The following is a 10491-nucleotide window of genomic DNA, read 5'->3' as shown; positions in this document are numbered from 1 at the left end:
GTTTATAGCATTGTTGACTCTTTAAAGATGCTTCTTTTTAATGTCACGGAGTGATCTGCCTACATTTTCCTTTATGTAATTTATTCATTCAGGCCTGATATTGAGGTCTTTAATCCATTTTGACTTGACTTTTGTGCATGGTGTTAGAAAGGGGTGATTGTGCAGATTTTTTTTTCATGAACATTCATAAATTAGGGGGGGGAAAGAACAAAAAAGCCAAACATGCTCTGGAAATAAGCGACAGAACTGTTCTCCCCCATTTCAATACCCTGACTCCCACGCTACCATCTACTGCCATAGTCACCAGTCCAAGGCTCTCCCTTGGCAGCCAGCAAAGGGAAAAGCAGGAGAATGACAGCAAATGAGCATCCACAGCTACAAGGCTAGCACAGGAGCCTCAGAACCTGGGCTCCAGAAAGCAGGATCACACATAATGTCACATCGACCTGTTTTACTACCCTCAATATCCATTTCCTCACGTGTCAAGCGAGTTAACGGCCACATCCACTTTCCAAACAGTGCGAGGCTCAGAAGAGAAAACTGCAACGGGTGGACTTGGTATTTCCACATCTTTATACGTGGATGGGATGTTAGCAGCTGTTGGTACCAGGGTGCCAGGCCTCCCCTACAGCCCTCCACCTCTGCCTCGAGACAGGCAGGGGCAAGACCTTTTATTGCCTCTTACAAAACCGTTCATTATGCATTCAAGCCCGTGAGTGGGAGAGCAGAGGCCGTCTGGGGCCGGCCCTGGGAATGCTGCAAGGAAAGCCCAGCGCTGCCCTCCGGGACTCCAGCGTGCTCACAGGAGTCACAGGAGCCGTCCACTTCGCCTCCTTTGTCCACGCTCTGAAACGAAGGGGGAAGGCCACTTGGCAATCCCAGACTAGTGGAAGGAGACAGTGAGTAAACAGTCCAGGGGTGTCCCGCGCAGAGCCCAGCCGGTGGGAAGGGGCTTGGGAAGTTTTGTGGGGACCGGGCCAGACGAGGGCGGACCCCCACTGGCCTTCTCAGCCGGCCCAGGCCCCAAGCACCCGCCCTGCGGATCCGGCAGCGGACCGGGCGCTCTGCGTCGCGGATGCCCGCAGGGACCCGCGGCCCGGCGTGGGCTCCCGCCGCCTCCGGCTCCGCGGCTGCCCGCGACCGCCCACCGCAGCCCACCGCAGCCGCGGGCCCCGCGGGGCGGACAGACGAGCTCCGGGCGGGGAGGCCTTAGAACAGGCAGACCGGGAGCTTCCTCAGCGCTGTATTGTTTCCCCTGAAATCTGCTCCTCCTACGCGCTCTGCTGCTTGGGGCTTGACTCAACTGCTCGTCCGAGGAGCTGGAAGGACAATTCCAAACCTCTGTGTTTAGCGGGGCGTTGAACGCTAATTTAAGGCGCTCAGTGTTTAAAAATGCGACTGTGTTTACTATGATTTCAGTGTGCTAAGCGTTTACAAGCCAGACACTGTGCCCGAGGCTCTAAAAATGGTCTACCCTGTAGACTTCACAACCACTAGATAAAGCAGAGAATGTTATTGCCCACTTCTATTATTTTTACTATGTGGGTGGTGGCAGGGAAGTGGCACCCCGCCAAGATGGGGGGTGGGGTGCTGTTCTTGGCTCTGTGCTCAGAGTGATCCCTGGTGGTGCTTGAGGAAACATGAGTTGTCCTGGATCAAATCAGGGTGGGCTTTGTGGAAGCGAGTACCTTCCCACCTGTACTATTTCTCCAGCCCTATTCTGCCCCTTATTAACCATGAGGAAACTAGGAATTAGAGAATGCTGTAGCAGTTTTTTAAAAACTGAATCAACATGAGATACACAATTACAAAGTTCATGATTGAATTTTAGTCCTATAATGTTCCAAGGGACTGGAGCCATCGCACAGCGGGTAAGGCTTTACATTCAGCCGACCCGGGTTCGATTCCCGGGTCTCTCTTGAAACTAAGTGGAAGCAAGCTACCAAGAGTATCCCGATATGCATGGCAGAGCCTGGCAAGCTACCCGTGATGTATCTGATATGCCAAAAACAGTAACAACAAGTCTCACAATGGAGAGTTACTGGTGCCCGCTTGAGCAAATCGATGAACAACGGGAGAACAGTGCTACAGTGCTGATGTTCCAATATCCATCCCTCCTTCACCAGTGCACATTTCCCACCACCAATGTGCCCCGTTTTCCCTCTGCACACCCCCAACCTCTTTTTTATTGTTTTTGAGTATTATTCTCATACTACATTTTTATTTTTATTTATTTATTTATTTATTTGGTTTGTTTGGGTCACACCCGGCGATGCACAGGGGTTACTCCTGGCTCTTCACTCAGGAATTACCCCTGGCGGTGCTCAGGGGACCATATGGGATGCTGGGATTAGAACCCGGGTCGGCCGCGTGCAAGGCAAACGCCCTACCTGCTGTGCTATCACTCCAGCCCCATACTACATTTTTAATAGCCCACAAATGAGTGTGATATGTCTGTTCTCTCCCTCTGACTCATTTCACTCAGCATGATATTCTCCATGTCCATCCATGTATAAAAAAAATTTCATGACTTCATTTTTCCTAACAGCTGCATAGTATGTGTAGATGTACCATAATATACATATGTATATATATTTTGCTTTTTGGATCATACCCATTGATGCACAGGGGTCACTTCTGACTTTGCACTCAGGAACCACCCCTGGGGGTGCTCAGGGGACCATATGGGATACTGGGAATCGAACCCAGGTCGGCTGCGTGCAAGGCAAACACCCTACCCACTGTGCTATTGCTCCAGCCCATGTACCATAGTATCTTTATTCATTTGTCTGTTCTTAGCCCTTGGGTTGTTTCCAAATTCTGGCTATTGTGAATAGTACTGCAATGAACATAGAAAAGCAGATGATGTTTTTTGCATTGTGTTTTTGAGCCTCTAGGGCATATTCCCAGGAGCAGTATTTCTAGGTTTTATGGAAGCTCAATTTCTAGTTTTTTGAGGAATACCCCTTTTGTTTTCCAGAAAGGTTGGACCAACATTATTCCCACCAGCAATGAATGAGAGTTCCTTTCTCCCTGCATCCACTCCAGCACTGACTCTTCTTTTTTTTTTTTTAAAGTCTCTGTAGTGTGAGATGGTTGTTGTTTTGATTTGCATCTCCCTGATAATTAATGATGCAGAATGTATTTTCATGTGCCTTTTGGCCATTTGTATTTCCTCTTTGAGAAAGTTTCTGTTCATCTCTTCTCCCCACTTTTTTGATGGGCTGCATATTTTTTCTTGTAAAGTTCTACCAGTGCCTTGTATCTTGGATATTAACCCCTTATCAGACGAGTGTTGACTAAATAATTTTTCTCATTCTGTGGGCTGTCTTTATATCTCAGTCATTGTTTCCTTTGAGGCACAAGATCTTCTTAGTTTAATGTAGTCCCATTTGTTTATCTTTGCTTCCACTTGCTTGGTCAGTGGTATTTCTTCCTTGAAGATGCTGTTAGCTCCAATGTTATGGAGAGGTCTGCCTATATTTTCAGGTCTGATATCAAGTCAACCCCTATTTTATTGAGAGGGTTTTTTTTTAAATCATAAATGGTTGTTGGATCCTGTCAGATGATTTGTCTGAGTCTATTGAAATGATCATATGGTTTTAAATTTTCTTTGTACCTATATTGTGTATTATAATCATTGACTTCGTTTATTAAACCACCCTAACATCCCTGAGATGATTCTTCTTGGTCATAGTGTATAATATTTTTGATGTATTCTTGGATTCAGTTGGCTAATATTTTGTTGAGGCTCTTTGCATCAATATTTATAAGTTACATAGATTTATAATTTTCTTTTTTGTGTGATGTTTGCTTCTGGTATCAGGGTAATGTTTGCCTTGTACAAGTAGTCTGGTAAGGTTCCTGTTTCTTAACTCTCTGAGAGAATCTGAAAAGAATTAGGAGTGGGTCTTTTTTATTTCATTTTATTTTTCTGGATCATACCTGATGATGCTCAGGGGTTACTCCTGGCTCTGTACTCGGGAATTACTCCTGGCAGTGTTCAGGGTATCATATGGGATGCTATAAATCAAACCTGAGTTGGCCTTGTGCAAGGCAAGCGCCCTATCCACTGTGCTATTGCTCCAGCCCAGGAGTAAGGACTTTTTAAAGGCTTTTTTTCAAAAGTAGTCTTTTTCGTTGTTGTGTTTTGGGTCACTCCCAGCAATGCACAGAGTTTACTCCTGGCTCATACACTCAGGAATGAACTCCTGGCGGTGCTCAGGGGACCATATGGGATGCTGGGAATTGAACCCGAGTCTGCCACATGCAAGGCAAACGCCCTACTGCTGTGCTATAGCTCCAGCCCCAAAAGTAGGTTGGTTTTTTTTTTTTTTTTAAAGAACTCACTAGTCAACCTACCTGAGCCTGGGATTTGGTTTTGGAAAGACTTTTAATGACCATTTTGAATTTCTTAATGGCAATTGCCTGTGTAGGTGTTCTGTTTTCTCTTGATTTAACTTCAAAAATTTATGAGTCAAAAATTATATCCATTTCTTCTAGGTTATCCAGTTCCATACCAGATTTTTTCAAAGAATCCCTGATAATCCTTGAATTTCTGTGGTATATGTTGTGACATCTCCCCCTTCATTTCTGATTCAGTTTATTAAGGTTCTCTTTTTCCTTCACGAGTCTCGCTAGTGATTTATCAATGTTGTTTATTCTTTCGAAGAGCCAGATCTTTGTTTTGTTGATCTTTTGAGTTGTTTTATTTATTTTCCATGTCACTGATTTCTTCACTTAGTTTTATTGTTTCCTTCCTTCGGCTAGGTTTGGGTTCCTTTTTTTTGGTCTTTTTTTCTAGCTGCTTAAATTGTACTGATAGATTATCTATGTGGGCTTTTTCTTGCTTCCTAGTCAATGCTTGCATTGCTATGAACTTTCCTCTTCATATCACTTTTGCTGTGTCCCATATGTAATGGTGACTTGTATCTTCATTCTTCATTCTTTATTCATTCATAACTTGTATCTTCATCTTCATTCTCATTTGTTTTAGGAATCTTTTGATTTCCTCTTTAACACTGATTGTTTTATCGGGGTGGGGGCACACCAGACAATGCTCAGTGGTTACTTCTGGCTCAGCACTCAGGAATCAGTTCTGGTAGTTCTTGGACCATATGGGATGCCAAGGGTTGAGCCCAGATCGACTGTGTGCAATGCCTAACCCACTATCGCTATGGTCCTAACCTACTGGTTGCTCAGTAGTGAGTAATTTACAGCTGTTTGAGTTTCCCCCCCATTTCTGTTTGTGATTAATTTCCATTTCAAAGCCTTGTGGTCTGAGGTTAGTTGATAGGATTTCTATCTTTTTAATTTTTATAAGGATATGTTTTATGTCCTAGTTTGTAGTCTAGCGTGGAGAATGTTCTAGGTACACTGTAGAAGAATGTATATTCCCCTTTCTGTGGGTGAAATGTGCTGTATATGTCTACTAGGTACATATCTACTGTGATTACCTTGATGATTAAGAAATGGTCAACCTTGTCCCTGATGATCTTTTTTTATTTTTTGGGGGGTGCATACCCACCTATACTCAAGGCTTACTCCTGGCTCGGCCATCAAGGACCACTCCTGGAGGACCGGGGGAACCATATAGGGTGCTGCGGATCAAATCTGGGTCAGTCTCATGCAAGGCAAGTGCCCTACCCACTGCACTATTGGTCCGACCTCCTCATCAGCTTTTTAAATTTGAAGTTTATGTTGTCTAATACAAGTATGCCCATGCTTGTCTTCTTAAATGCTTTGTTTGCATATAAGATTGTTTTCTAGCCTTTAACTTTGAGCATGCATGTCTATTGTGGCAGCAGAAAGTTCCTGCCACTCTATCTATTGATTGGTGAGTTCAGTCTATTGGCACTGAGATTATTGATATAGAGGGATTTATTGCTGTCATTTTGTAACCGTTACGTGTGATTTTTCTAACCTTTTAGAGAAGAAAGAACACTTCTTGAGTGTTTGTCAGCAAAACTGGTTTTGAAAATGTGAAGTTCCTTTATTTTATTTATTATTAGTTTTGGTTTTTGGGTCACACCTGACAATGTTCAGGGATTACTTTTGGCTCTGCACTCATAAATCTCTCCTGGCAGTGCTCAGGGGACCATATGGAATGCCAGGGATTGAACCTAGGTCAGCCACATGCAAGGCAAATACCCTACCCACTGTACTATTGCTCCAGCCCTGACTGTGAAATTCTTTAAGTGCTGCTTATCTGGGGCTGGAGCAATAGCACAGCAGGTAGGGCGTTTGCCTTGCACGCGGTTGACCAGGGTTCAATTCCCAGCACCCCATAAGTTCCCCTGAGCAGCGCCAGGAGTAATTCCTGAGTGCAGAGCCAGGAGTAACCCCTGAGCATCGCTAGGTATAACCCCCAAAAAGAAAAAAAAGTGCTGCTTATTTATGAATTTATTTTAATCATTCCTTTGAATTGGAATGATAACCTAGCTGGATAAACTATCCTTGGTGAGGTGTTGATTTCATTGAACTTTTTTACTATATCTCCCAATTTGTCTTTTAATTTTTATTGCTTTATTCATACAGATTATGAATTATTGTTTGTTCTTTTCCTTCTTTCCTTCCTTCCTTCCTTCCTTCCTTCCTTCCTTCCTTCCTTCCTTCCTTCCTTCCTTCCTTCCTTCCTTCCTTTCTTCTTTCCTTCCTCCTTTATTCCCTCCTTTCCTCCTTCATTCCCCTTCTCTTCTTCCCTCCTTTTCTTCCCTCCATTCCCCCTTCATTTCTTCTTTCCCCTATCCCTTCCTCCCTTCCTTCTTCCTTTACTCAGGAGGTCTGGAAACCCATCAGAAATTCTCAGCTAACAGGGTCAACAATTCGGCACAATGCCAATACTCTTATTTCTTGCTATAAAATGTTTTTATTTTCCTGAAATGAGCATCTATCATCATCTTTTTCACTTTCTTAGTTTTTTTTGTTTTAGTATCTACCTCTATTTCACTTTGCCCTAAATGTTCACCACAAAATCTGTCACATGGCTGTAAATAGTTTTCCCAAATACCAAATTTGTTTGGTAGTTTCAACCTTTATTGGTTTCATTTGAAATTATTATTCTGGAGACATCTAATCTGTCCCTCAGCCCTATCCTCTTGCCCCAGTTTAGATTTAGGCTGCACTCACATGGGGTCTGAACATGCCTGAGACCCACTGGGACTGCCCTCACCAGTGTTCTGAGTTCTTCAGTTTCCAGGGTGCATGGTTTGCTTGTTCCAGTCACATCCTGTACTCATTTAAAATTCTCCAGAAGTATTCTAAGATGGTGTACTTGGGAATTAAATACTAGAGACCTTCATATCTTTTTTTTTCTTATTTTGGTCACACCCGGCAATGCACAGGGGTTACTCCTGGCTCTGCACTCAGGAATTACTCCTGGCGGTGTTCAAGGGACCATATGGGATGCTGGGAATTGAACCCGGGTCGGCCGCATGCAAGGCAAATGCCCTACCCACTGTGCTATTGCTCCAGCCCTGAGCCCTGTATATCTTAGTATGTTTTTGTTCTACCACTACACATGCTAAGCTGTTTAGGATAGACAGAGAAAACATTTTTCTTTATTATTTTATATTGCTTTGTTTGGGGCCACATTCCATGGTACTCAGAAACATTCCCATCATAGTGCTTTCAGGGGGGCTCCTAGCAGTGCTGGGGAACCATTTGGTGCTGAGAATGGCAAGCATGCCCTCATCCCTTTTGAGCCATCTCCTCAAAGCCTTTATTGAGAGAAACGTTTCAAGGTCTTCTAATATTCATTGCTTCCATTAGTACTCCAAATGCCACTTCGATTCTTTGCTGTATTTTGGGCCACACTCTGCAGTGCTCAGGGTTTGCTCTTGGCTCTGTGCCTGGCCATCACTAATGGTGATACTCTATGACCAAATGTGGGGCTGGGTGTCAGACCAGGGTCATCCATGAGCAAGGAAAGTTCCTTAGCCCCCATACTATCTCCACCCCGGCCTCACTGATTCTAGACACCTGTCCTTGACTTGTTTTTTCTCTTTGACTTGTTTTTGTTTAATTTGGGGGGTGAGGGGTGGAATTTAGTTCACACCCTGTGGTGCTCTGGGACTATTCTTGGTTCTGTACTCAGGAATGATACCCCAGAAGTGCTCAGGGAAGCATATCTTATGTGGAAGATTTGAACCAGCATCAACCAGGGTCCACTGTATGTAAGGCAATCACCTTAACCCCTGTACTATCTCGCCAGTACTCCTTATTTTTCTTTAGAAATTCCTAGGACCTGCTTTCTATTCTTGGTACTATATTTGGTGAGGAGTACCTGCATCTTTTGGTGTTTGATATGCTAGCCTTTAAGTAAACTCTTTCTTTCTTTCTCTCTTTCTTTCTTTCTTTCTCTCTTTCTCTCTCTTTCTTTCTTTCTTTCTTTCTTTCTTTCTTTCTTTCTTTCTTTCTTTCTTTCTTTCTTTCTTTCTTTCTTTCTTTCTTTCTTTCTTCTTTTTTTGCTTTTTGGGTCACACCCGGCGATGCACAGGGGTTATTCCTGGCTCTGCACTCAGGAATCACCCCTGACCATCTGGGATGCTTGGATTCGAACCTGGGTTGGCCGTGTGCAAGGCAAATGCCCTACCCGCTGTGCTATCACTCCAGCCCCAAACTCTTTCAATCTGGAAACACAGGTCCTTCTAACCTGGATAAAATATTCTGTAGTTTTTTTTTTTTTTTTTTTATTGAATCACCATGTGGAAAGTTACAAAGCTTTCAGGCTTAAGTCTCAGTTATACAATGATTAAACACCCATCCCTTCACCAGTGCACATGTTCCACCACCAAGAACCCCAGTATGCCTCCCATCCCACCCCCACCCCCCGCCTGTATAGGTGATAATTTTCACTTTACTTTCTATTTACTTTTTTTTTTTTGCTTTTTGGGTCACACCCGGCGATGCACAGGGGTTACTTCTGGTTCTACACTCAGGAATTATTCCTGGCGGTGCTCAGAGGACCATATGGGATGCTGGGATTCGAACCCGGGTCAGCCGCATGCAAGGCAAACGCCCTACCCGCTGTGCTATCGCTCCAGCCCCACTTTCTATTTACTTTTATTGCATTCAATATTTTAAAAAATCCTCACTATTATTGTTTGGAGTTTCTTCCCCAAAATCAGACCTGCTGAAAAGGCAGCATTTGATAATTTGTTTTCCATTGCTGAGAATGAAGGGATATGAGGTCGCAATAGCGGCCACACAGTTTTTGATTTCTGTATTTTAGTATTTTAGTAACTAATCCTAGGGAAATATCTGCCAGAAATTGCATCATTGCAAGCTCGTACCTCTCTTTAGTGGTCCTTATAATGTGGTCGCCATGCCACCCCCCCCACCCCGAAAGGAAAAGCCGAGAGAGAAAAACCTTTCCCCTCCTGGGGCGGCATGGGGCTGTGGCTTAGTTCACAGTCTAGAGACATTTTTTTTTACAGTGAATTGTTTTTTATTTTAATTTAAAAATTTTTTAATTAATTTATTCTTTTATTGAATCACCATGTGGAAAGTTACAAAGCTTTCAGGTTTAAGTCTCAGTTATACAATGCTCAAACACCTATCCCTTCACCAGTGCACATATTACACCACCAAGAATCACAGTATAGCTCCCCCCTTCCCCCCCACCTCCCCAACCCCCCACCCCGCCTGTGTAACTGATAAATTTCACTTTACTTTGATTACATTCAATATTTCAACAAAAAACTCACTATTATTGTTTGGAGTTTCTCCCCCCTAAAGTTGGACCTGCTGAAAAGGAAGCATTTGATAATTTGTTTTCCATTGCTGAGAATGAAGAGATATGAGGTCGAGTGGCCGCACTAGCGGCCGCACGGTTTTGGATTTCTCTATTTTAGTATTTTAGTAACTAAGTCCAGAGAAATATCTGCCAGAAATTGCATCATTGCAAGCTTGTACCTTTCAGCTACTTTATATTCCACATATGAGTGCAATCTTTCTATGTCTGTCTCTTACATTCTGACTCATTCCACTCAGCATGATACTTTCCATGTTGATCCACTTATATGCAAATTTCATGACTTCATGTGTTCTGACAGCTACATAGTATTCCATTTTGTAGATGTACCAGAGTTTCTTTAACCAGTCATCTGTTTTGGGGCACTCTAGAGACATTTCTGCAAGAAGCTGCTGGTGCAAAAAGTAGATAGGTGGTCTCTGGAATCATGGTCATTCAGCAATGGAGAGGCCGCACATGTGCGTCCGCTTGGGTCACATCTCCGCAGAGAGCCTGTAGTATTTCTTTTGATAATTTAAAGAGATTTTTGTTATCAGGAATTTACCAAGTAAACTAGCTCCTTTATGTAAAAACCCAGCAAATATTTCTGAATATTTGTTCTGTGTTTGTGTTTCTGTTTATAAAGATAATTCACACATATACAAAACTCAAGCTATTGAAGCTGGAGAGATAGTATTGTGGCTACCATGAGCCTTGCATGTAGCTTACCTGGATTTGATCCCTGGCACTGGATATGG

The 10491-nt window shown here is 43.3% G+C and overlaps 1 long non-coding RNA gene across 1 annotated transcript in view; it reads left to right on the top strand.

The window, feature by feature from the left end:
- Positions 1–746: 746 nt before the first annotated feature.
- Positions 747–10491, top strand: part of LOC129403697 (uncharacterized) — a 36615-nt gene continuing 26870 nt past the window's right edge. Inside the window, exon 1 of the long non-coding RNA XR_008629394.1 lies at positions 747–899. This is a non-coding gene — a long non-coding RNA (uncharacterized LOC129403697). The remainder of the gene's footprint in view (positions 900–10491) is intronic.

The sequence above is a fragment of the Sorex araneus genome, chromosome 3 (assembly GCF_027595985.1).
Source record: "Sorex araneus isolate mSorAra2 chromosome 3, mSorAra2.pri, whole genome shotgun sequence".
NCBI classification, from domain to species: domain Eukaryota; kingdom Metazoa; phylum Chordata; class Mammalia; order Eulipotyphla; family Soricidae; genus Sorex; species Sorex araneus.
This window is presented reverse-complemented; position numbering and strand designations above follow the sequence as displayed.